This window comes from Pongo pygmaeus, chromosome 8, assembly GCF_028885625.2.
Source record: "Pongo pygmaeus isolate AG05252 chromosome 8, NHGRI_mPonPyg2-v2.0_pri, whole genome shotgun sequence".
In the NCBI taxonomy this organism is placed as follows: Eukaryota; Metazoa; Chordata; class Mammalia; order Primates; family Hominidae; genus Pongo; species Pongo pygmaeus.
In genome coordinates this window covers 80,648,444-80,675,537 of record NC_072381.2, presented here as the reverse complement: position 1 = coordinate 80,675,537, position 27,094 = coordinate 80,648,444, and the positions used below count along the sequence as shown (strand labels likewise).

The 27,094-nt window shown below is 41.1% G+C and overlaps 1 protein-coding gene across 2 annotated transcripts in view; it reads left to right on the top strand.

Annotated features, from left to right (window-relative positions):
• ARID5B (AT-rich interaction domain 5B) overlaps positions 1–27,094 on the top strand; it is a 200,764-nt gene that overhangs the window by 9,639 nt on the left and 164,031 nt on the right. The window lies entirely within an intron of this gene.

The window sequence follows — 27,094 nt, the reverse complement described above, 5'->3', positions numbered from 1 at the left end:
AGTGGCATGTGTTCTTGGCATATGACCATCAGGTTCACAGTCAAATCTCCATTCCTGTGCCCCAGTAAGAAACCCAGGCGGCAGAGGCCAAATGTTGCTAGTCAATCCAGTGACCCCATAAACATCTTTTCCCCCACCTTTCTTTTCTCTTGACTCCAAGCACACCTGGGCTATGAAACACCCTTTCCACCCCATAGTTGAGTTCCAAGCCTGATCAGTGGCACTAAACATTAAACTCTTGTCTTTGAGAATAATGGGCTTTGCTTTCTACACCCTCAAGCCTACTGTGCAAGCTAGAAAATAAAAATGTTCTAATTGTGTCTTTTAAATAAGCATAGGAGTGAATTAATTAGACCATATTTTGTCTTTAGTTGCTTAGTTACACAATAGTATTCCTGAGCACGAGTAAGATAAATTGGCTTTTTTTGTGCTGCTTGTCCCTTAATCATAATTACTGTATTGCTTTGGAGAGTAAAGCATACATAGATTTTGAATTTTTTATTAATAGTCAAAAATATTCATATGATATATAAAGTATATGCTGTTCAACCTGTTTTATATGTGGGAAGAAGTTTTATTGTGGTGGTAACATTTGCATTAGTTGCTCAAAGATGTAGTTCTGGGAAATACATAATTGAAATGTTTTTGAATTGCTTTTTCTGGCCTTTTCAATCTTATTCAAAATAATAGTGCCTCCAGTCCTGGAGTAGTCATTCTCATTTGATTTAACATCTTTCTTTGCACTGCATGCGTGGCACCCAGTTTTAACCCTGCAGAGCCTAGATGAAGTTCTGTGATTCATAGGCCATACATTGTGCCTTATGTTTTTTGGCTCATGCTCTCGGGGCTTGGGGGGCAGCGGGCAGAAGGGTGCCTTTGTCTTGCCATCATTATTCCAATGCCCTTCGCCCTTGGCTCACTTCCATGCTCCTTAAGGAAGGTTCTAGGGTTAGAGAGTGTAAGAGTTTGTTTTAGCATGAGCTGAACAACTATCTGTGCTTGCCTGCTGGGGTCTTGCAGAATGAAATGTTGCTATTGGAACTTGGGTTTCTAACCCCCTACCCCAACCCTCTACCAGGGAGGGCAGCAAGAGTTAGACAGCTTGATATAGTTATTGAATAATGAGAGAGTCTGGATTATGACCCAGGATACTTGCTTGGTAAATGTATGTGAAAATCGACTCCATTGTTCTATTGTATTTGAAAAGCAAGTAAATTATTTACAGATATTTGCTAATTAAAGCGTATGTTGTTTCACAAGCACAAAGGAACACAGTATAACTGGAGACAAAGAACTAAGTGCAAATAATTTAAACTCACCATGTATTCTTCTTAAGGGAGGAATGTGTTTTTAAAATGTGTATATATAGGGTGTTGGTCAAAAGGTACAAACTTTTAGTTATAAGATATCATATATATATGTGTTCATCTTATATCTGGAGATCTAATATATAGTATAGTGACTATAGTTAATAATACTGTATTATATACTTGAAAATTGCTAACAGAGTAGATCTTAAGTGTTGTTACCACATCAAAAAAGGATAACTGAGGTGATGAATGTTAATAACTTGATTGTGGTAATTTTCGTGATATATATGTACATCAAATCATCACACTGTATACCTTAAATATATACAACCATCATATTGTATACTTTAATGTATACTATTTTTGTTAGTCAATTATACTTCAATAAAGCTGGAGAAAATAAAAATATGTATATAGGCATATATATAATTATGTGTGTATATATATGCATGTTTATATACACACACACACACACACACACACACACACATACAGATAACTTGTCCTGTCATCTCTGTATACATTACACATATATACATACTTTTTTTTAACCCTTCCAAGGGAAGTCTCACATGCTACAGAGATAACAAGCCAAGTTACCCTCTAGTTGCTTGTCACTAGGCTTGCCCTAAGCTCTCTAACGGAAGATGAGATGGAAACAGTTTTGACAGAATACTGTTTTCCCTTTGGTTTTTGCTTGCCATTATCTAGTTTGAGCTCAGCTCAGAGTATCACTAGAAATAAGGCAAATTAGCCAGACACAGTATCAGAGAATAAAAATGTTCTCACCCATTCCCTTGTCCTCAGACTTTCCTGAATGTGATAGGCTCAGGTTTAGTTGTTTTTCTTCTGTGACTACCCAACTTTGGCAGTGTTCTGGTTGGAAATTTGCAACGTGGAAAAGACGCTGGTGATACAAGGCAAAAGGCAGACCAGTGAAGGTCAGATGCAGAAAAGGTCGTTGATAATGTTCTCAGATACATTTTCCTGGCTGGAACTTTGGTGTATCCATTGGTAAAGCTGGTCTGTCTGGCTGTGCTGTCTGCCAACATGTTTGGTTTTAGGCATGGCTAGCTTAAAGTCCCTTGGTATTGTTGATAATGATGGTCAAGAAGAATTGCCATGGTTATTTAAGAGAAAGGCTCATGTCTAATTTGCCATGGACAATTCTGTAGACTCACAAGATAACAAGATAAAAGAGACTAAGGACAACAAATCCAGCCCTCTTTATTTAATAGATGCAGAACCTAAGGCCCAGAAAAATCTTGGGCATGTTCTCAGAACTAGCGAGTGACAGAAGTGGAACTAGGATTCAGTGTTCTCAGGCACCACAGTCTGGTCGGCTGTTTTGTGGGGAAGGGGCTGCTCTCTTGAGGTCATGCGCTGAGGAAAGTAGGCAAGTGCTTCCCATGGCTGTGTTCTTGGTAGGTCATTCCAGTGCCCTGTCTTATACCAGTGCATGGTGCCATGGGGGACATCACTTTTATAAAACAACTCATGGAGAGTATGGACTTTACTGGAATGGCAAGATGCTTTGTTTTGTTTGTTTGTTTTTGAGATGGAGTTTTGCTCTTTTTGCCCAGGCTGGAGTACAATGGAGCAATCTCAGCTCACCACAACCTCCGCCTCCTGGGTTCAAGCGATTCTCCTGCCTCAGCCTCCTGAGTAGCTGGGATTACAGGCATGCACCACCATGTCCGGCTAATTTTGTATTTTTAATTGAGATGGGGTTTCTCCATGTTGGCGAGGCTGGTCTTGAACTCCCGACCTCAGGTGATCCGCCCGCCTCAGCCTCCCAAAGTGCTGGGATTACAGGCGTGAGCTACCGCGCCTGGCCCTGGAATGACAGGATACTTAGCAGAGAGTTAGTGATTACACAGAAGCCAGGATTGATATCGAGGATCCCAGACTGGACATCACCTTCATTTCTATAATTTTTCCTGAAGCCAGGAGGGCCCTCTAATGGGATGCTATTTATATTGGCTGAAGAAAAGCTTCGCCAAAAGGTGGCAATGTTGGTAATAAATGGAATTGGTACTTCTGCCAACATCTGATACTCATGGATGGTTTCATCATTCAGAAGTGTGTATCTACTACGTGCCTACTATGTGTCAGTTCTCTGTGCTGTTAAAGGAGCAGTTAAAGTGAGTGCCTACTGTGTATCAGTTTTCTGTGCTGGGGATATAATAGTGAACAATGAGTGACTAGTACACAAAGATTTCTGTTCTCAGAGAGCACATTTTCTCTCCTGTAGTAAGAAGGAAGAAGCAACTTGATTAATTTGTCCCAAATGGAGGGAAAACCATCTCTATACATTGTAGTCTTAAAACCAAATTCACGCTTCCTTCTAGAGTGCTTTCTGTATGTATTCACAGCCCAGAGAAAATGCCCCACATTTCTCTTTCCCGAAACCATCTGCAAAATTTTCACCCACAATGTTTTCAATGAAGTCAAAGTCGCAACGTTTTCCATTAATTCAGTGACCACTTATATGTCAGGCATTGCAAATACATTAACATATAAATTAAATATAAATAAAATATCTCATTTAATTCTCATGGATAGTCTATTATGTCCGTAGTATTTTGACATTTCCACACTTTGTAGATGATGCAGCTGAGGCCAACAGAGGTTAAAGGAACTTGCCCAAGGTCACACATAGGTGAGACTCAAAAGTCAGGATTGAAACCCATGTTCTCCCGATGCTGCCAAGTGGGTGAGCTTGGTTTCTCATTATAACTTTAGAATATATTGAGAACTCTCAACATCAGTATTGGGGCCTTCACTATATACTGATGTATTCTTTAATTGAGTTTTCATGAAAGCTTCTTTCCTGCTCTTTAGGGACTTGCACAGTTGACTGATACCCAGATAATAGTAATACCGTACACACGGGTAATACACTTTCAAAGGGCACTTTAAACTCCACATAGCGCCTTTCTCGTGTTTCACAGGAGAGAAGTCTCAGACTCAGTACCTCAGTACCTCCAGCGTGCCTTTGTGTGCAGCCCAGCACTGCGCACCGGAGAGAGAGAGGTGGAAAACCAGGCAGATCCTGCCCCCATGGAGCTTACCATCAGGTGGGGACCACACGCATAGTATATAAACTTATCACAAACAAAGGGTGATTCTGTGATGTGGTCAAGGGGATGAAGGGAAAATACAAGTGCCTATGTCAGAGGTACATGATTTTGTCGGAAAGGTCTCAGGAGGCATTTTAGAAGAAATATCATTTGAGTTGAGGTCTAAAGGGATCTGGGGGTGAAGATTGGGAAGTTTCTAGGCAAGCTGTAGGGTGAGCACAACCTCCCTGCAGAATGGTTTCTGGGCTGGGCTTGGCCTTGGTGAATTCGTAGCCAGGTTAGAGATGTCCATTTGCCCACTGGAGGCACCTGTTTGTCTAGGTATCATCTAGACACCTGGGGTGCATATTTAAAGCTAATGTACATCATTTGGCTATGGAGATGGTTGAAAACAGGGCAAGCTAAGGCAAACTAAGGCCCATAGGCCAACTCTGGTCTACAACCTGTCTTTGTGTGTTTGTTTTTTGTTTGTTTGTTTGAGACAGAGTCTCACTCTGTCGCCCAGGCTGGAGTGCAGTGATGCCATCTCGGCTCACTGCAACCTCCACCTCCTGGGTTCAAGTGATTCTCTCTGCCTCAGGCCTGCTGAGTAGCTGGGATTACAGGAACGCACCACCATGCCTGGCTAATTTTTGTATTGTTAGTAGAGATGATGTTCTGCCATGTTGGTCAGGTTGGTCTCACTGCGCCTGGCCCAATCCAATTTTTAAAACACTCTCTGTGGGCCAAACAAAATGTGTCTTCTGTCCAGATGTGGCCCACAGGCTGCCACCTTGCCATCTCTAGAGCAAAGCTTTGGACTATTACAGTTTTTAAAACTTTCTCATATTTGGCCCATTTTCTGTAACAAAAGCAAAAAGAACCATTGGTCCCAAAGGGGCTGTTAAAAATGGGGTGGGGACAGCCAGGTGGATAAAGCCAGGGCTCTGGAGTCTGGAGGGATGGCAGGAAGAGATGTGCAAGAAGAAGAGCTTGGCTCTGCCCTGGAGCCTACATTTAGGCTTGAGGAGGGAGGCAGGGACCAGCTGTGGAAAGAAGTGCATGAGTGTGAAGGTGACCTGTAGCCATCCTGGAAGGTGTCCTGGAGAAGGGGCCCTTGAAAACACCTAGGGATAGATGAGGGTGAGAGATGAGAAAATCCTAGGCAGAAGCAAAGCCATAGGCAAGTAGGAAGGAAGGACATACCAATACCGGAAATGATCTGAATTTGGTAAAACAGCACAGGTCTAGTGGGAAATGAGGTAGACTGAGGCCAGACCTTAGGGAGTCTAGCATGTCATGTGGACTTGCATCTGAAGGCAGTGCTGCTGAATAAATTCACACATCTGTTTTCTCTTTCTAGTTAAAATATAAACCCTTAGCCTTGAAGAGTAGTAAAATGGAGTGTGAATATTTACTCTGCCAGTTAGTAGCTGTGTGTCATCTTGACCAACTTGCTTAATCTCTCTGGCATCTCAGTTTCTTATCTGTGAAATGGCTTCATCTTGCTGGGCTAAGAATGTCAAGTGAGATGCTTATGGGCATAGACCACAAAACCATGACCTGGTTTATCCTAGGTCTGCAGCAGATGTTGGTTATTGACCCTGGCCTCCCTGGTCAGGGACCACATCCTAACTTTTGAAGTCTTAGTGCTACGCTGTTAATAACTCCTTAATAACTAATTTATGGGTTGAGGTATTGGACTATTATTTGAAAAACAGGAACTAAGGAAACTGTCATATTAAATAGAGTTAAACTTCCTGGTTTTTCATTTACCCCAAAAGACTTCTCTTGTGTTTAGGTTCAACATTTTTGATCTATATCTGTGATTTCCAGTCACTTTAAAGGAGACATGTTCAAATCCATTCTATTCTGTTCCATGTAGATGTTAAAGGTACATTAGAGGCCAGGCACGGTGACTCATGCCTGTAATCCTAGCACTGTTGGGAGGCTGAGGTGGGCAGATCACTTGAGGTTAGGAGTTTGTGACCAGCCTGGCCAATATGGTGAAACCCTGTCTCTACCAAAAACACAAAGATTAACTGGGTGTGGTGGCATGCACCTGTAATCCCAGCTACTCAGGAGGCTGAGGCAGGAGAATCTCTTGAACCTGGGAGGCGGAAGTTGCAGTGAGACGAGATTGTGCCACTGCACTGCAACTCCAGTTTGGGTGACAGAGCCTGACTCTGTCCCCCCCCCAAAAAAAAGGTGTGTTAGGGGACATCTCTTCCATTGGCCGTGACAAAATTAACTGAGATAGGAGGATGATGGAGTCAAGACACAAAACTGGCTTTCCAGATGTTTGATCTAAGTGCCCCACCCTCCACCCTGCCCTTTCATGATGCAACCATCAGGAAACCTGGTGTTGATCTGCGAAATGTGCAAAACATTGAATTCATTTTAAATATACCCACTATTCCTCCATTTCAAAAAAGTTTCCCGTATTTTCTTTTCTTAAAAACACCCCTAACTTGAAAATTTGCTTCATCCCTTTGTCCCTTTCCACCCCACCATCTTCCTCATTTGGGGATGCTCATGGTAGAGGGTGTATTCCAATCCAACTCTTTGAAAGTTGCAAAAAGCATCAGCCAGACCATGTAAAGGGAAAGGTCCCAGCCAAAACGGCTGGGGGGAATCTCAGAAGGATCTTCCAAATAGAGATACCCCGCTGGGCCATTAAATCCTTTTGCTTTGGGTTAATCCCACAGTGTATATCAGATTACTAGAATTCAGATGAAAACACTGCTATAGTACTCAGTCTCCTCACCAAATGATTCCAAAATATATGGGTTATAAATACAGAAAAAATAACTGAATTCGGTATTTCTTAAGTGAAATAATCTGTTCCATTCTGTTCCTTGTGAATATTCTCCATAATAGTCTAATAGTGTTTTGTGCTCCTGGGGGCTGAGTGTGATTTTAGCAACAATGCATTGGTTGTAAAATATGCATCCCTAACTATCTGGACAGGCAAGAAAGAGGGCTCTCGTAAAAAGACTGAAGATTTTTTTTTTAAATGCAGATCGTATGAATCACATAAATGGTGGTGTCTTTAAAAATTATCAACAAGCTCTGGATTTGTTTTTATTTCTTTACATTATAGGTCCTGTTTCTCACTCCACATTTTTGATATTACTAGATCAGTAATTCAAGAGACAGCCAAGCAGGTGTTCAAATCACTCCTGACCCCCAGAATTCCTTAAATGACCCCTTGAGGCAGTGGAGTAAAAACATTCTCAGCATGTCAGAATATTGAGATATCTCAGTTGTCTTAATTTTTTTTTTTTTTTGCCTTAATCTTTACAGGCTTTTTGTGTGTCCTTTTTTTTCTCTGCTTAAGCCAAGAGGAATCTTGCTTCAATCTTGGCCATGAAGATTGGCGGACAGGAGGACAGGGTCTGCAGATTGTACTTATAGTTAATACAGTTCTAACTGCTCAGCTGTGCCAGCTGACTTTTCTAATTGGTCTTTAAAAGATGAATCTTTTTTTTTTTTTTTTTCTTGAGATGGAGTTTCACTTTTGTTGCCCAGGCAGGAATGCAATGGCACAATCTCGGCTCACTACAACCTCCGCCTCCTGGGTTCAAGCGATGCTCCTCAGGCCTCAGCCTCCTGAGTAGCTGGGATTACAGGCGTGTGCCACCACGCCTGGCTAATTTTTTTTGTATTTTTAGTAGAGACAGGTTTCGCCATGTTGGCCAGGCTGGTCTCGAACTCCTGACCTCAGGTGATCCGCCTGCCTCGGCCTCCAAATAAAAGATGACTCTTAAATGAGTAGAAGGAAAAAAAAGGAAGATGGGGCTTGGAATTCTCATATGGTAGTTAAGGGCATAACATAATATTGCTCTTGAAAAAATATAACATTTGTATTTTTAAATATGGGCCTTTGACTATAACCCTTTATTCAATTAAATTCAATCAATATTTATTAGGATGTACCAGGGTACTATGGGGGATGATAAAGGGATGGATAAAATCAGCTTCTTTCTCTCTAGTTAGAGGAGATTAAACATGTTCAAGTTAGCCATACTTGGCAAGATTCTACGGCCTCTTTCCTACTGAAAAATAAACTCACATTGTTAAATAGTATTCTTAGAATTTTCTATGGATACCCCTCCAAAACGAAAGATCTCTCATACAGGCAGTTGATTTAGGATTTAGGCAGTTGCATGAAGTATTTTACTATTGGTTTGTCATCATCTCTGCAGAAAATTATCTAATTTCTAGGCGTACTTGAAACATATTTAGCGCCTCATTTTACAAACTTTATTTTATTGTCACACAATGGTGTGTAAATGTGTCCTGTGTTAAAGACAGTTGTATCGGTTATCTATTGTTGTGTAACAGATTACCCCAGATTTGATGTCTTGTTAAAACAACACTTACTATCCACAGTTTCTGTGGGTGGCAAGTCTGAGTAAGGCTTAGCTGGGTGCCTCTTGCTCAGGGACTCTCAAAGCTGCAGTCAAGGTGTCCTCCCCAGCTGTGGCCATCTGAAAGCTCTGTAGAGGGAGGATCTATTAATACTTCAGGCCCACTCACTTGCCTCTTGACAGGTCTCAGTTCTCTCAGGCTGTTGGACTGAGGCCCTCAGTTCCTCTCAGGCAGTGGGTCTGGGTCTCCCTGGCTTCCTTGCTGGGTCACATGGGCCTCTCCATAGGGCAACTCAAACATGGCAACGGACTCCCCTCGGAGTGCAAGGTGTAGGAATGAGACACAAGCCATAGTCCTTTTATAACCTGATGCTGGAAGTGACATCCCATCACTTTTGCCTAATTCTGTTTGTTAGAAGTGAGGCATTATTGTCTAGCCCACACTCAAGAGCAGGAGATTATTACAAGGTTGCATATAATCTCAGGGGACCATCTTGGAGGCCACCTATTACATCTGGCAACAGAGCCAATCACTTTAGTGTACAGCTCATCTGATGAGGGTTGAAAGGTATTCTTCTTACTCTGTTTTGCTTTTTTCCTTTTTTCCCTTTTATTAGTTGTTTTTCTGTTTATTTATTTTTGAGACAGAGTCTCACTCTGTCACCTGGGCCTGAGTGCAGTAGTGTGATCACGGCTCACTGCAGCCTCGACCTCCCTGGCTCAAGCGATCCTCCCACCTCAGCCTTCCGAATAGCTGGGACCACAGACGTGCACCACTGTGCCCGGCTAATTTTTTGATGCAGTCTCCTTGGGTGATTCCTCCCAAACATCTCCCCGCTCTTCAGGGCATATAACTATAGATGACATACACAGTAGACTGCAGATTGCCTAATCTTTTGAAGATTTGTTAGTCTTACAGCATGTCAAGAAGCCGTATCGGGTCTTTTTTACATCTAATGTCTTGATCATTGCATTTGGAGAGTTTTGCTGGAAAGGGCATTGTGTCCGGTTAGATGAGAAATCGGCAGAGAGCAATGAGGAAGGGGGATCCTGTAGCTGATATAAACAGGCTCCTTAATGCATAAGAAAATAGGCATGTTTGGGCCAGGCATGGTGGCTCACGCCTGTAATCCCAGCACTTTGGGAGGCCAAGGTGGGTAGATCACCTGAGGTCAGGAGTTCAAGACCAGCCTGGCCAACATGATGAAACCCTGTCTCTACTGAAAATACAAAAATTAGCTGGGCGTGGTGGCACATGCTCATAGTCCCAGCTACTTGGGAGGCTGAGGCAGGAGAATCGCTTGAACCTGGGAGGCGGAGGTTGCAGTGAGCCGAGATCATGCCACTGCACTCCAGCCTGGGTGACAGAGTGAGACTGTCTCAAAAAAAAAAAAAAAAAGAAAGAAAAAAGAAAAAAAAAAGAAAATAGGTATGTTTCATGCACAGTGGTTGAGGAGAGGCTTTAAATCATGTTGGCATACGCCCATGGAAAGAAGACCTAAAAATCCACATGAGAGGGATTCTTGTCTCAGGTGTGTTTCTCATGAGTGTATCTACAAGAGGTGAGCATCTCCTGGCCCTCCTTCTACCTTGTGTATATGTCAGGAGAGCAGCTGGTCTGCCCTTTTAAATTCTGTGCAAGTTAACTGTTTTGTGGGAAGACTCATTGATCTTTCTTTCTTGAAGGGTGCAGTTTGGTCTTCAGCAAAGTGCTCACAACATACATATGTAGGCGTTAGAGGTTTGAGAAAAAGGTAGTGTTAAACAGATTCTGGCCAATGTTTTTTTAATGCATAATGATGTTCAGTGATACTGGTTAATTTTTAATAATGGAAATTGATTTATGGGGTGGCTTCCATGTTAAACCTAGTGGGAACTTAAAGAAAAGGGGTCTGGATTCAAATTGAGGAGCATGCATCAGCAGTAAGACATACACATGGGGCATGTTGTGTGCTTTTCTTTTTTTAGCCTTAAATGTAACCATGTACCACATTTCTCCCAGTGGCTTCACGTGTGCTGTTCCCTCTGCCCACAGTGTCCTGTGTTCTTCCCCGTCTTCCCTCACCTCTTAACTTGGGTGCTTCCTTTTCTTTCTCAGGGTCTGAGCAGAGAGACCTTTCCTGACCACTCAATTTCAGTCATCCCCGCTTCCACCCCTTGCCCCATCAATGCCTCTTCTCATCCTTTTGCGTCAGATTTTGTTTACTATCTGACTCTTCTACCCAGTCCACACATACGTGACTATCCACTCTAGAAGAGTAGGGGTTTTGTCTGTTTTATTCCTGGCTGTAACCCCAGTGCCTGGCATAGAGTTGGTGTTCAATAAATATTTGTTGAACTGATAAAATCACTTATGACCATTTTTCATTATATAAACCACATTTAGCTAAGGGCTTACGTTTACTGTCCATCTCCCCCACCTTGGCTGCTGTATGACTCAGAGAGGCTTGTTCCCCAGCTGTTCCTCGTGCCTAGCACAGCTCAGAATAGATGCTTGCAACACTGAGGATGAAAGAGTGAGTGAACTCTCTGCCAAAGGACTAGAAGGAGTGTGAGCTGCACTTCCCAGGCAAGGAGCAGGAGACTCTGCCTGGGCACTGTGTGTTTCTGAAGGGCAGCACCATGTCTTATCCATCCTTATCTCTGTAGCTGATACTCAGCCCAGTGCTTGGCACAGAGCAGAGAGTCAATACAAGGTAATTGGATCAGATTGAATTGAGTTTGGGAAAAGCTAGAACAAAATCTCTCCTGACAACAACATTGGATGAAGCTCAGCTCGTGAATGCTCTCTTAAAGGTGGCAGAGATGGCTCCTCCTGGATTCCCTCCTGTGATTGTTTGTCAGGATGCCTAGTAGTATGCATCTATTCACTCATTTATTCATTCTTTCTTTAAGCTCCACCTGCAAGGATGCAGAGCACAGGGCATGGAAAGCTACACAAGTTTTCAGCCCCACCTTTAGAAAGCGTGTCTTGAGGAAAAGTTAGGCTGTATTCTCTGGCTTATACAACCTCCCCGAGGAGGCAAAAGAGTTGGACTCAGGTGGTTGTAGTTGCTTGAGTCTGTCCTCTGTGTTGGCCTCCACACCACAGTCATTGAATAGGAGTAGAAAGGGCACCAACTGTCATTGCAAATTGGCTTTTGCATTAATCCTGGCTTATTGCAAAACACTCAATATTTTTCTGAACTGAATTTAGGGCTTTTGACTGAAGCCTGAATCATTTACTGCAGCAGAACATATCACTAGTCTAGGAAAAACTAGAACTTACAAATACAAAGTCCCTTTAAGTAATCCAATACAGGATAATTACATTATTAAATAAAGCTATGGGTCTCAAATTATCCCACTGCCATTGTACGTGTGAGGATAATAATGTGAACTGTGCTAAGTGAACAGAGCAAAAAAAATTTAACAAGAATGGAGTGTGTCTAAATCATACGTTTATGTTTAAACAGAGGCTACAGAAAACAGGAAGATTTACTCGGTTTGTACATTAAAGTGTCCTAAGTAGGCGTAAGGCTGTCAGTGATTCTCGGAAGACTGCTCTTCAAATTAATGGCAACGGTATATTGAGACTCTGTGCCAGATGACCAGTAAGCTTTAATAATTCAGATTTTCATACACCAACAGGGGCCAAGGGTTTTCTTCTTCCTTTGAGGGTCTTTATGGGATAGACTCTGCTGGATGATGTACCTGGGCAGAAGGTCATGTGCCTGCAAAAGTGGGTGAAAAAGGCTGGGCATGGTGGCTCATGCTTGTATCCCAGCACTCTAGGAAACTGAGGCGGGTGGATCACTTAAAGGTCAGGAGTTTGAGACCAGCCTGGCCAACATTGTGAAACCCTGTTTCTACTGAAAATGCAAAAAATGGCTGGGCATGGTGGTACATACCTGTAATCCCAGCTACTCGGGAGGCTGAGGCAGGATAATCGCTTGAACCCGAGAGGCAGAGGTTGTAGTGAGCAGAGATCACACCACTGCAGTCTAGCCTAGGCGACAGAGACTCTGTCTCCAAAAAAAAAAAAAAAAAAAACACAAGGGTCAAAAAAATCAGATGTTAAAGTAATGGTCGAGTCATTCCGGATTGGGTGGTAGTTGGGTTTGGGCTTTATTGTTACTGTTTTTGCTTTTATTGGGTGTTCTTACATATGGCTTAACTGAGCATAACACTGGAATTGGGCTCATTTATCTTCTTTGTTAATGTTTTAATGGCCAGAGCTAACTGTTTGGGTGCCAAGCTAGCTTTTATTATGGCAACCTGAAAGGAGTTAAAAAAAAAAAAATAGACTATAGAGTTTACACCCTATTAATCTGGCCAGAGAAAAAGTAGGCAGGCTTAACCACTGATATAAGTAAAGCCTCTTCGTTGCATATCAAATGCTTGACTGTTTAGAGAGAAAGTATGTAGGACACTGGGATGCAATTTTCTGCTCTCTGTGTAAGTTGTCTTTAATTTTAGGGAGGAAAAAGGTACATGCATGGTAAGCCCAAGAGGAAAGAAATGGAACAGGGAATTATGAGAGGGTGTTTCTAGGACTTTCTCTGGAGATGGTCAGGGGAGCAGGCTGCAGCCGACCAGGTTTTAGATTAGTGTGCATTAAAAATGTATTTAGGAACATAAAATATTTAGGATTTTTGAATTACTTGTTTGATACACAAATGCCGTTGGCTATAACCATGAAGGATGGTTGCGTTACATTTGACAAAGCATGCCTCAGAGCAATCTTCTGTTTGTTTACTCCCTCCTCTTGTGCCCGGATGGATTTCCAAAATTCATCGAGCCACAGGCGTCAAAGATCTGGTGAGCAGGATGGAAAAGGTTGGAAGAGGAGGGGCTAGCTTGGGAAATTAGAACCCAATACACTAAAGAGCCTCCATGGCAAATCATTTCATCATGTTAAGGGAGTCAAATTAAATCTTAGCACATACTTCAGAGTCTATCTTCATTGCTCTGACAACAGAAAATTCTTTACATTTTTAACTAGCACATGAGTGGTGATTTCTGCTGTCTTTCTTTGAGAACAAAAACACGATAAAAATTAAAATTAAAATCCTTTTTGTGAAGTGACTTGAAATCCCATTCACCCCAGGGAACTGGCAGGAGGTGGGGAAAGGTGCATTTGTCCCAGGGAGGGAGTAGGTTGGGATGTGACTACTGTCAAGGTTTAAATGACTAATTTTCCAGAAAGAAGATGATGCTACCGTGCTGGTTTCTGGTTCCACTTCAGTTTTTTTGTCTCTAAAATGAGTTAAGACCACCTACCTCAGAAAGTCCTTATAGGGATTAGATGGGATAATGTCTATTAAATTCATAGACTAGTGTCTGCATCAAGTAAAGCATCTCTGAGTTTTCTGCAGCTGTGTCCTTGAGAGCTGGGGAGGATGAGAAACCCAGGTATTTAATTTTATTATTATTATTATTGTTATATTTTATTTATTTATTTTTTTGAGACAGAGTCTCACTCTGTCACCAGGCTGGAGTGCAGTGGCACGATCTCGGCTCACTGCAACCTTCTCCTCCCTGGTTCAAGTGATTCTCCTGCCTCAGCCTCCCAAGTAGCTGGGACTACAGGCGTGCACCACCACGCTCAGCTAGTTTTTGTGTGTTTTTTGTATTTTGTATTTTTAATAGAGATGGGGTTTCATCGTGTTGGCCAGGATGGTCTTGATCTCCTGACCTCGTGATCTGCCTGCCTCGACCTCCCAAAGTGCTGGGATTACAGGCGTCAGCCACCGCACCTGGCCTCAATCTTATTATTAGGTTGGTGCAAAAGTAATTGCAGTTTTTGCCATTGAAAGTAATGGCAAAAACCATAATTACTTTTACAGCAATCTAATAATTGTCTTCTGGTCCAGCCTTCCCTTGGAGATACCCAGCAGGAGTTAGAGGACCATTATTGTTCCTAGACAAAGAATTAAGAAGAGTTAGGAACATGCACAGTTACCCACAAGGGACATTTGAATCCCACTTGCCTTCCCTTCATTTTCTGCTCAAGAGATAATATATAATAGTAATCGCCATTATTTCATGGATGCCTACTCTGTGTTGACCATTGTACTGTAACAACTGCAGCATCCTAACTACCCTATGTAGTTGGTTACTTTATCCTATTTTCCCCATTTTTTTATATGAGACCTTGACAAGTCCACGAATAACATAGACTTGCCAGGGTCTCATCTAAAAAATGAGGAAAATAGGCTAAAATAACACAGTAGAGCTGCACTTGAACCTTGGTCCATCAGACTCAAAAGCCAGGGCTTTCTCAGCTCTCCCTTAGTTTCTTCCAACATGGAACATTCAGAGATGATGTACCATTAAAATAAGCACTTGGTGCTTTGGGACCGACACAGGCCTTGGCTCTTTGGGAAGTCCAAGAGAGGTGGAAGTTAGGCAAGGGAACCTGCCTCTAAAAAATATTTTCAATTGAGGTGTTTACTGTAGAAGACAGCATTATGCAATTCAGCATCAAATACTAGTGCCTAATGAAGATTTAACATTATGTCACAGGTAATAAGAACAGTAAGTCCCAGTTCAGGGACCAACTTAGATGAGATAGCTTTTTATTTTGCCTAATAAGGACATTCAAAAACAACTACCAGCATCTTTTGATATCATCATTTCAGAGAAAATAAAGGATATTATAATACCACATGAAAGAAATGAGGAAGGATAAAAGTCTCCAGCGGAGAGTGTGTGGAGTCCCTCCATATCAGGGCCAGTCCTTTCTTTTCTCTGCTTTCTGCCCTGGGAGGCTGACCTATGCAGGCTCCATTAACAGAGGCCCTGGGCGCTGTGGTTTCCAGTGGGGTTTACTCATAGAGGTGCCGGGAGTGGGAGGAAGAGGAAAGTGTGGAGGCAGATATTTATTCCCTGTTGCTTCCCTTCAGGCTGGTCCCTTCAGGCTGGTGGCATCCCTTTAAGGAAGAGTCATTGTGTTTGGTAGAAGGGTCTTCTCTATCCTGGTAATCACTGCCACCCCTCTGCGGCCCTTTAGCCCAGGAGTGGTGATGGCTGAGCTGCTCTAGCCCAGGTTCCTGTACTGTGTATCTCTTATGCTTCCTTTACATCCCACCAACACCTTTGTCACTTGTTCCAGTGTAAAACCTCCCCTTGAATTATTATTACTATCATTATTATTATTGAGACAGGGTCTCAACTCTGTCACCTAGGCTGGAGTGCAGTAGCACAATCATGGCTCACCGCAGCCTCAACTTCCTGGGCTCAGGTGATCCTCCCATCTCAGCCTCCTGAGTAGCTGAGACTACAGGCACCTGCCACCATGCCTGGCTCATTTTTCTACTTTGCAGAGACTGAGTTTTGCCATGTTGTACAGGCTGATCTTGAACTCCTGGGCTCAAGCAATCCACCCACCTTGGCCTCCCAAAGTGCTGGGATTACAGGCATGAGCCACCCTACCTGCCCCCCAACTTGAATTATTATTACTCAAGTATTCCATCGGTTTCCTGTTGGGATTCTGACTGATACAAGGAGAGTCCTTGAAATCTAGCAGATTTAGCTTAATGAAGCTTGACTGCATTGTCCCCATTTTTCTCATTTCACCGCTGACCAGTGAAAGCTTCATCTTGTTTGATCCATATTACCATCCTGTCTTTTCTGACTTTCTTGGATTCCAAGTGGCAACTACTTATCTGTAGCGTGAAACCTTTTTACTCCCTCTGTAGATATCCCATTAGCAGAATACACTAATGTGTAATGGACAGAACAGTTGGGCAAACTGGTAGGTACCTCAAATTGCAGTGTGTCTGAGGGAGGCTTGAAAGCAAGGGAGTGGCCAAACCACCCCGCTTCGAGGTGGCACATTCTTCCCCCCACCTGTCTCCATTGGTGCACACCAGAGGCACATGCACCTGCCAGGAATGGTTCCATCAGGACACAAGCTGAAGTGGTTGTAGTTAGTCTGTCTAAAATTTGACTCTTAACAGATTTTCTTCATTTTTAATTTCTATCTTGATGAAAGTTTGCCACCCTCATGCAACTAGTTGGACTAGTATTTTGGTGTCACAATTTATTTAGCTAATACCTCATATTGTTGTTTTTGTGTTCCCAACATTTATCATGTTTCAAATGCTACAAAGTACATTTTGAAAGCCTGGGATGTTCAGGGAAGATTGAGGTGAGTATACCATGCTTTCCTGTTCTTGTTCCATCCCCTCCCTGCCAACCCCTCTGATATTACACTTGTGCATTTATTGTCCTTGGGACGCTAGGTGATTATAGCTCTCTTTACTAATGATCTGTTACTGGGTACAACATAGTATGATAAGAAAAGTTCATGTTCTTTCTCTGGAGGGATGGCATATTAGTAAGGATATAGGTTCAGCTATGTGTAACAGAGACTCATATATTATAGTTGCTTACATACATTGGGAGTTCATAATCTCTTATCATGGTACAGACGTAGATGGCTCACAGGGCTAGTGTGGTGGCTTTGCTCTGTGAGGTTTTCTAGGGACTGGGCTCCTTTTTCTTCCGAGCAATTTGCCCTCATTCATATGGTCCAAAGCTACACTTATTCCCTTTGAGGGAATTACATCCGGGAAGGATATCACTAATACTCACATCCTGTAGTCATAATTTGGTCACGTGACTGCACCTGGCTGTAAAAGGAAGCAGAAAAATGATGCCTTTATTCTCCACCCAGCAATTTAGCAGCTTATTATTAGAAAGGAAGAATAGATATTATGGAGAGGTTAGCCACGGTTGGGAAGTGTTAAAGTCTCCTTGTGCCAGGCAAGATATTTTCTTACAAGTAAGTCAAAGGGAAGGCTGTGCAGTTCTGCTGAGCTTGAGTTGACTCTGAGGCATCTAAATTGATAACAAGGGACTAGAGTATGGATGAATTTTTGGAACCAAACAGTACAATGTAGTCATGGGCTTTAGAGGTGAGCATTGGAATCCCCATAGAGAATGATTTCTTTAAGGAGTGATATGCAGAGAAAGAAGACCACATCCCAGATTGCATCTAAGTATATGTTTCATATATTTTCCCAGTTGGGAGATGGAATGAGGAAGAAGAGAAATTGAATAAAGCAAAGAAATGTAGAGGTGATAGATGTTGGGTAGGTGTTCTCCAAGGGTCTTTTGCATATGTACATATCTTGTGAGCAAAGCCACTGACTGTCTGTGTTCTGGACTGTCTTTTCAAAGATCTTTATATAGTGAATAGCATTGTAAGACAAAGATAGTGTTTTTCTTCAGAACAAGAGCAGGCATGCTTACTGTCCAGTATTAAAGATACAGGTTCTCAGCCGGGCATGGTGGCTCACGCCTGTAATCCTAGCACTTTGGGAGGGTGAGGCAGGCGGATCACGAGGTCAGGAGATCGAGACCATCCTGGCTAACATGGTGAAACTCCATCTCTACTAAAAATACAAAAAATTAGCCGGGTGTGGTGGTGGGCGCCTGTTGTCCCAGCTACTCGGGAGGCTGAGGCAGGAGAATGGCGTGAACCCGGGAGGCGGAGCTTGCAGTGAGCTGAGATGGCACCATTGCACTCCAGTCTGGGAGACAGAGCGAGACTCCACCTCAAAAAAATAAATAAATAAATAAATAAATAAATAAATAAATAAATAAATAAATAAAAAAGATACAGGTTCTCTATGCTCAGGACTATTCTCCTGTAGTGCACCCCATTGTGTGAAAAGGTATCATCTATCCCTCTTCACGTCTCCTTTTGGGAATTGAGTATTAAAGAACCACCACAAATGCTGGTACATTGACTGTTGCTATTACTGTGAGCAATTAACCATTTTTTGTCTCTGGCCAGGAGTCTCATGGCTTCTGCCAACATCCATGAAACTGGCAGGTGAACTTGGAAGTCTGCAAAAAGGGTAAAAATCTCAGACCCTTCACAGTTCTTAATAGGAAGGAGAGTTTCAAGTCAAAATTAGGGTTGTTCATTACCAAATGCTACAAAGAAGTTAAAGAAATTGAAGAATAAGAAAAGGCCTTGGGTTAGTGACATAATACCATGGCTCTCAAAGTTTTGGACTCAAGACCCTTTACACTCAACTTATTGAGGGCCCCAAGGAGCTTTTGTTTATGTAGGTTATACCTATTGATATTTACTACAGTAGGAATTAAAACTGATAAATAATTTTAAAATATCTATTAATTCACTTAAAAATTATGACATCCACATGCACAAAAATACATCAAGCTGAACCTCATAACTTATACACAATTAAGTGAAAATGGATCATATTTCTAAAAGTAAAATGTAAACCTATAAAACTTTTAGAAGAGAACATAGGAGAAATTCATTATGACCTGGGATAGGCAAAGAGTTCATAGATATAATGGCAAGCCACAATCCATAAAAGAAAAAAAATCTAACTGGACTTAATTAGAATATAAAACCTTTGCTTTGTGAAAGACACTATTACGATAATTTTAAAACAAGCTACAAAATAGGAGAAAGTGGTTTCAAACCACATATTTGACAAAAAGTTAAAAGAACGCTCAAAACTCAAGTGTAAGAAAACAAATAACCAAATGGGCAAAAGACTTAAACACACATTTCACCAAAAAGGACATACAGTTGGCAAGTTAGCACCTGAAGAAGATGTTTGACATCGTTAGTCATTAGAGAGATGACCATTTAAAACACAATGAGAAACTACCACATACATATTAGGATAATAATTGTTCATAATCAATTAATTAACAGTGATAGTGTCAAGTACTGGCAAGGCTGGGGAGCAACTGGAACTCTCATGCATTGCTGTTGGGAATGTAAAATGGTACAGCCACTCTGGAAAACAGTTGGGCAGTCTGTAGAAAAATTACATATATACTTACCATATCACTCAGCAATCTGTCTCCAAGGTGTTTACTCTAGAGAATTGAAAATATGGGTTCACACAAAAACCTGTGCAGGCATACCTTAGAGATAATGCAGGTTTGGTTTCAGATCACTGCAAGAAAATGAATATCGCAATAAAGCTAGTCACATGACTGTTTTGGTTTCCCAGTGCATATAAAAGTTACATTTACACCATACTGTAGTCTGTTAAATGTGCATTAGCAATATGTCTAAAAAAAAGTACATACCATAATTTAAAAACACCTTATTGCCAATAAATGCTAAAGATCATCTGAGTCTTCAGCAAGTTGTAATTTTTTTTGCTTGTGGAAGATCTGGGCTTGATGTTGATGGCAGCTGACTGATCAGGCTGGTGGTTGCTGAAGGTTGGGGTGACTATGGCAATTCCTTTTTTCTTTTTCTTTTTTTTTTCTTTTTTTTTTTGAGACAGAATCTCACTCTGTCACCCAGGCTGGAGTGCAGTGGTGCAATAATGGTTCACTGCAGCCTCGACCTCCCAGGCTCAAGTGATCCTTCCACCTCAGCCCCTGAGTAGCTGGAACTATGTGTGTATGCCACCACACCTGGCTAACTTTTGTTGTTGTTGAGACGCGGTTTCGCCATGTTGCCCAGGCTGGTCTCAAAATCACAATTTCTTAAAATGCCATGCATTGGTTGACACTTCCTTTCACGAAAGATTACTCTGTAGTATGCAGTGCTGCTTGATTGCATTTTACCCACAGGTAGAATTTCTTTCAAAACTGGAGTCAACCCTCTCAAACCCTGCCACTGCTTTATCAACTAACTTGATATAATATTCTGAATTTTTTGTGGTCATTTCAGCAATGTTCACAAATCCCAGCACTTCGGGAGGATGAGGAAAGAGGATTGCTTGAGGCTAGGAGTTTGAGAGCAACCTAAGCAACATAGTGAAACTCCTCTCTAAAAAAAATATTTAAAAATTTAGCCAGGCCTGTAGTCCCGCCTATTCGGGAGGCTGAAGTGAGAAGATAGCTTGAGGCCAGGAGTTCAGGCCATATGGTGCCAATGCACTCCAACCTGGCCGACAGAGCCAGACCCCAACTCAAAAGAACAAAAACAAAACAAAACAAAAAACATTGTTGACAGCATCTTCACCAAGAGTAGATTTCATGTCAAGAAACCCCTTTCTTTACTCATTCATAAGAAGTAACTCCTCTTCATCTGTTCAAGTTTTATCATGAGATTGCAGCGATTCATTCACATCTTTGGGCTCCACTTCTAATTCTAGTTATCTTACTGTTTCCACCACCTCTGCAGTTACTTCTTCCACTGAAGTCTTGAATTCCTGAAAGTCATCACCTATGAGGGTTAGAATCAATTTCTTCCAAACTTCTGTTAATATTGATGTTTTGACCCACTTTCATGAATCTGAATGCACTTAATGGCATCTAGAATAGTGAATCCTTTCTAGAAGGTTTTCTGTTTACTTTGCCTAGATCTATCAGAGGGATCGCTGTGGCAGCTATAGCTTCATAAAGTATATTTCTTATGTAATAAGACTTGAAAGTCAAAATTACTCCTTGATCCATGGACTGCAGAATAGATGTTGTGTTAGCAGGCATAAAAACAACATTCATCTCTTTGTACATCTCCATCAGAGCCTTGGATGACCAGGTGCATTGTCAATAAGCAGTCATATTTGTAAAGAAATCTCTTATTCTGAGCAATAGGTCTCAACAGCGGGCTTAAAATATTCAGTAAACCCTGCTGTAAACAGATGTGCTCTCAATCCAGCTTTGTTTTTTCATTTATAGAGCACAGGCAGCATAAATTTAGCATAATCCTGAAAGGCCCTAGGATTTTCAGGTTGGTAAATGAGCATTGGCTTCAACTTAAAATCACCAGCTGCATTAGCCCCTAACAGAAGAATCAGCCTGTCCTCTGAAGCTTTGAAGCTGGCATTGGCATCTCACTGTCTATGAAAGTCCTGGATGGTCTTTTTTCCCCAATATAAGGCTGTTTCATCTTCTGTTGAAAATCTGTTGTTTAGTGTAGCTACCTTCAATTATCTTAGCTAGATCTTCTGGAAATCTTGCTGCAATTTCTACATCAGCATTTCCTGCTTTATCTTGTACTTGAAAGTTACAGAGGCAGCTTCTTTCCTTAAACCTCATGAATCAACCTCTGTTAGCGTCCAACTTTTATTCTGCAGCTTCCTCACCTCTTTTAGCTTTCGTAGAACTGAAGAGAGTTAGGGCCCTGCTCTGGATTAGGCTTTGGTTTAAAGGAATATTGTGGCCTGTTTGATCTTTCTACCCAGACCACTAAAACTTTCTCCATATCAGCAGTAAGTCTGTTTTGCCTTCTTATCATTTGTATGTTCACTGGAGTAGTGCTTTGAATTTCCTTTAAGAGCTTTTCCTTTGCATTCACAACATGGTTAACTGGCACAAGAGGCCTAGCTTTCAGCCTCTCTCGGGTTTTGACATGCCTTCCTCACTAAGCTTAATTATTTCTAGCTTTTGATTTAAAGGGAGAGGCATGGGACTCCTACTTTCACTTGAACACTTAGAGGCCATTGTAGGGTTATTAATTAGCCCATTATTGTTGAGTCTTATGGAATAGGTAGGCCAGAGGAGAGGGAGATAGACTGGGGAAAAAGGCAGGTCAGTGGAGCAGTCGGAACACAAAACAGTTGTCAATAAAGTTTGCCACCTTATATCAGCATGGTTTGTGGCGTCTCCAAACAATTACAATAGTAACATTAAAGATCACTGATCGGCTGGGCGCGGTGGCTCACACCTGTAATCCCAGCACTTTGGGAGGCTGAAGCAGGTGGATCACGAGGTCAGGAGTTCGATGCCAGCCTGACCAACATGGTGAAACCCCGTCTCTACTAAAAATACAAAAATTAGCTGGGTGTGGTGGCACATGCCTGTAATCCCAGCTACTCGGGAGGCTGAGGCAGGAGAATCGTCTGAATCTGGGAGGCGGAGGTTGCAGTGAGCCGAGATTGCACTATTGCACTCCAGCCTGGGCAACAGAGCAAGACTCTGATTAAAAAAAAAAAAAAAAGATTACAGATCAACATACTAGATATAACAGTAATGACAAGTTTTGAAATATCACAAGAATTACCAAAATGTGACCTGGAGACACAAAGCGAGCACCTCCTGTTGGAAAAATGGGGCCGATAGACTTGCTTGGCAAAACTTGCTTCCCACAAACCTTCAATTTGTAAAAAATGCAATATCTGTGAAGTGCAGTAAAGTGAAGCACAATAAAAAGAGGTATGCCCGTACATGGAAATTTATAGCAGCTCTGTTTGTAATCACCAAAATTGAAACAACCCAGATGTCCCTCAGTCAGTGCATGGATAAACAAACTTTGGGACACGAACATACCATGGATACGTAAGAACTCTGCAGAAAGGAATAAGCTATTGATACAAGCAGGGACATGGATGGATGGATCTCAAAGGCATTATTCTTTGAGGCTGCTTTAAGAAGCAGTCTCAAAGATTTTGTACTGTGTGATTCAATTTATATGACATTTTAGGAAAGAAAAAACTATAGCAAGAACAAATCAGTAGTTGCCAGGAGCTGGTGGGGAGTGGAGGGAGAGGGTGACTACTAAGAATTAATATGAGGGGTTTTGAGGGTGAGGGACTAGTCTGCATCCTGACAATATAGTCATGGTAGTTATATGAATCTATCCATGTGATAAAATTCGCAGAACTGTACACCAAAAAAGGAGATTTTACTGTAAGTTAATTTAAAAATAAAATTAAATAGCAATATAAACTCATGTAAATGTAACACACTTTTTATGAAAGTTAACCATATTTTCAAAAACAACAAAAAATTAGTAAGAACAGTGGCATTGTTTTACATTTTTTGTAAATCTCTTTACTGTCTAGCTTTATATAGAGAGCTGAGTTCTCATATCTCCTTCTGCATTCACTCTGTTGTGATATCACATGTCACATCGTTTCTGGAAAACCCTACTATATATACACTTGAAAGAGGATGAGAGTGAAAAAAGCCAGTAATGTCTTAGTAGTTTTAGGATCATTGTTTTGACCCTGTGGACCATCTGAAATGGTCTCAGGGATTCCCAAGGGTTTCTGAACCCACTTTGAAAACCAATGATATAACACATCATTCCAAATTTTATTTTCATAGCATCTTGACTTTTATTTTTCTGGCTATATCCACATGTTCCCTGTGTTTACTTAATGCCTGTGTTCAAATTGGCCCTTTTTTTTTTAACTTAAATTTATTTCAAGAGGAAACTTGCTATATCTCCTATAAATAGAAAACCAGTACCACCTTCCCATAAATAGTAAATACAAAACAAATAAGCAATGAAAAACTTAATATACATTTTAAAAGTTTATTTCTGGGCCAGGTGCGGTGGCTCACGCCTGTAATCCCAGCGCCCTGGGAGGCCAAGGCGGGCAGATCACCAGAGGTCAGGAGTTCAAGACCAATCTGGCCAACATGGTGAAACCCCGTCTCTACTAAAGGTACAAAAATTAGCCAGGAGTGATGGCAGGCATCTGTAATCCCAGCTACTCAGGAGGCTGAGGCAGGAGAATCGCTTGAACCTGAGAGGCAGAGGTTGCAGGAGCTGAGATCATGCCACTGCACTTCAGCCTGGGCGACAGAGTGAGACTCCGTCTCAAATAAATTAATTAATTTAATTAAATTAAAAGTTTACCTGTGAACCATCTAAAATCATCTCTGCATGCCACGGTTTGGAAAACACCAATGTAGAGTAGAAATAACAATGATCACAATAGCTAATTCTGACATGCTACTTCATTTGTATCAACCCATTGAGTCCTGGCAATTACTGCTGTACAAGGCAAACAGAATTATTATACTGTCTTTCTACAAAAAAAGAAAAAAAAAAAAACTTTGAAGTACAAGGAAGTTGAAGAAGTTGCTCAGTGTTACACAGCAAGTAAATTCCGGGGCTGGAATTTGAACCCAAGCAATCTGGCTGCAGAGTCCAAGATGCTGTCTTGGCTGATAGGAAACCTGGATCTTTGTTCAAGTCCTGCTGTCAGTTGGTTCTTGGACATGTCACTGAACCTCACTGTCCTCATCAGTAAAATGAGAAAGGTGAGCTAAATCAATGTTACAAGTTTAAATGTCTGTTGCACGCGGGGGCCAGATAGTTAAGGGAAAACTGGACTGAATACAATGCAATAGGGAATGGTGGGGATTTTACATCTTGTCTGAAGAAGGCAGCTTCTATCAGTTTCAACTGTTTTTTATTTTTTATTTTTTTGGCCTTTATTTTATTTTATGAGAGAAGATTGAGGTCTGGGTATTTTTGCCTAAAGTTTCCCAAGTTTTAGAACAGTTGGAAGGGGCCACCATGCACATGGGCTGACTGATTTGTGACTTCTTGATTGGATGAGCTCCTCTTGACTTAGAGGATTTATGATTAAATGAGCTGTTTTTGTACAATGGTAGAAACTAAATCCAAATTACAGAAATAGGCAGTTTAAAACAATGACGAAAGGGGATAAGGACTTAGAACGTGGCTCAACACAGCTTACATAAATATTGATTAAGAGCTGGGTTAATTGAAAAGCCAAGGTACATTAATAGAATAACAAAGTGTATTTCTTTGTGCTCCTTTTGTGTTGTATTAGAGTAAATCAGCAATATTTATCCAGTGCTAATTCTCAGTTTGCAGAGAGCTAATGTAATCATGAGATGAGCTTATTGAAATTCTTTTCTTAGACGTAGAGACTTGCCCAAGAATGGTGAGTATTAGGAACTTTAGTCAGCACTTGCTCAGAATAGTAAATGCGAACATGTGATTTCTGCCATTGTGTGCACATAGTAATGTTTCCGGAGACATTTTCTATATATATGTTGGCTAGTTTTTGTTTTCTTGTGGTGGGAGGGGGGTGTTGGCTTGTTGTTTCCCCCTCCTCTCCTTATCAGATTTCCTTCTATGGCGTTTGACAATGTTGCAGGGCCAGTTTCTCTGTGAATCCACAGTAAAACATACTGGTGGTTTCATAATTAAGCCAAACTTGGGTTTATGGCTTATGCATGTTTATGTGAATTCCTGCATTTGTTTTTATGTGTGTGTGTATATTCATGAAAGATCTGTTTGAGAGAGGGGGAAAAAGGGAGGACAAAACCTATAGACTGAATCATAAAAGATGGGTTTATTCATTAATGACATCATAAGGAGAGTATTTTCTCTTGGTTAATAAACTATTTGTTTGGAGGGTGTTGTAAGCCATCCAGAGATAGTCATGCCATTTCTTGGAAAAGATCTGAAGCAACTAGTAATTGAAATGATAATCATTTGATCAGAGAGCTATTTGAAAATAACACTCATCTACAAACTTGTCTCTTCTGGGAAACCGTATTTAGTCAAAATGTTGCCAAATTCTCTCTTTACTAATGTTGAGACTGATACACCTAATTATTTTCCAGTATATTCTAAACTTGATTTCTGGTGTCTCCTGTCCAGAAGCTGTTCCCATATGCTTTGAAACAATATCTAGCCTGACTTTATTCTGACATTTAATAATCACCATGAAATAGCTATAAAATGCATGACAACTACAGATCTTTTATTTCAAGAGGATGGTGTGGTGAATCTGAGGGAAATCATCCGTTGAAATGGTACTTTGTAATGGGCCCCATTGTTTATAAAGTACTCAAATTTTTTCTTGAGCACACAATAAAAACACAGTTTCCACCTTGTCTCCCATTTAGTGGTAGTTCATATTTAATCATGATAAGGGAAAGGATTCCATTACTAAAGTTTTACTTTTCATTTTTGGTAGAGTATTTGTTACTCTGCTGCTGCCTAACAGACTTTCTTCTCAGAAGCAGCTTGGAACTCAATGAGTAAAATTGAAATTTTAGATCCTACCTTAAAACATCAAAAAAAACAAAAACAAAAAAACCTCAACCCAGGGCTTCTTATTATGTGAAGCTTATCCTAATAACCTTCTTTTGTTCGAATTGAGGAAGTGTGTGTGTGTGTGTGTGTGTGTGTGTGTGTGTGTGTGTGTCGGTGGGGCAGGGGGAGGAGGAAAAAGTCATGTTTGGGGAGGAGGAAAAAGTCATGTTTAACAGCAAAATTAGCCAGAATCAGTTGTGAATTCCTTTTGTTTAATAGCTTTGAGACATCTTCCTGTTGTTGTTTGTCAAAAATATTTCTAAGATTTTGTAAGCTTAGAGGTTTTCACAGCCAAGCCTTCTTCAGAAATGTGAAATAAAAGAAATGAAAGAAGTCAGTTCAAGTTGAAATGTCAAATGCTTAAATAACTTAACTTAAAACCCAGTGAGATGACCTTGAGCCTTTTCCAAAGAATCTTCGGGTGAAGGGGCCTCCCTTTGTTCCATGTATGGAAGTCTATTAAATATCTTGCTGAATTAATTCTGAGTCAGAAAAGTTGGTTGTTTCCTAGAAGCAATTAGAGATGCTTAACATTCAAATTTATGATCCAGAGGAGAAACTTACATTTCAACTACTTTTCTTAAATTCAAAGACTTT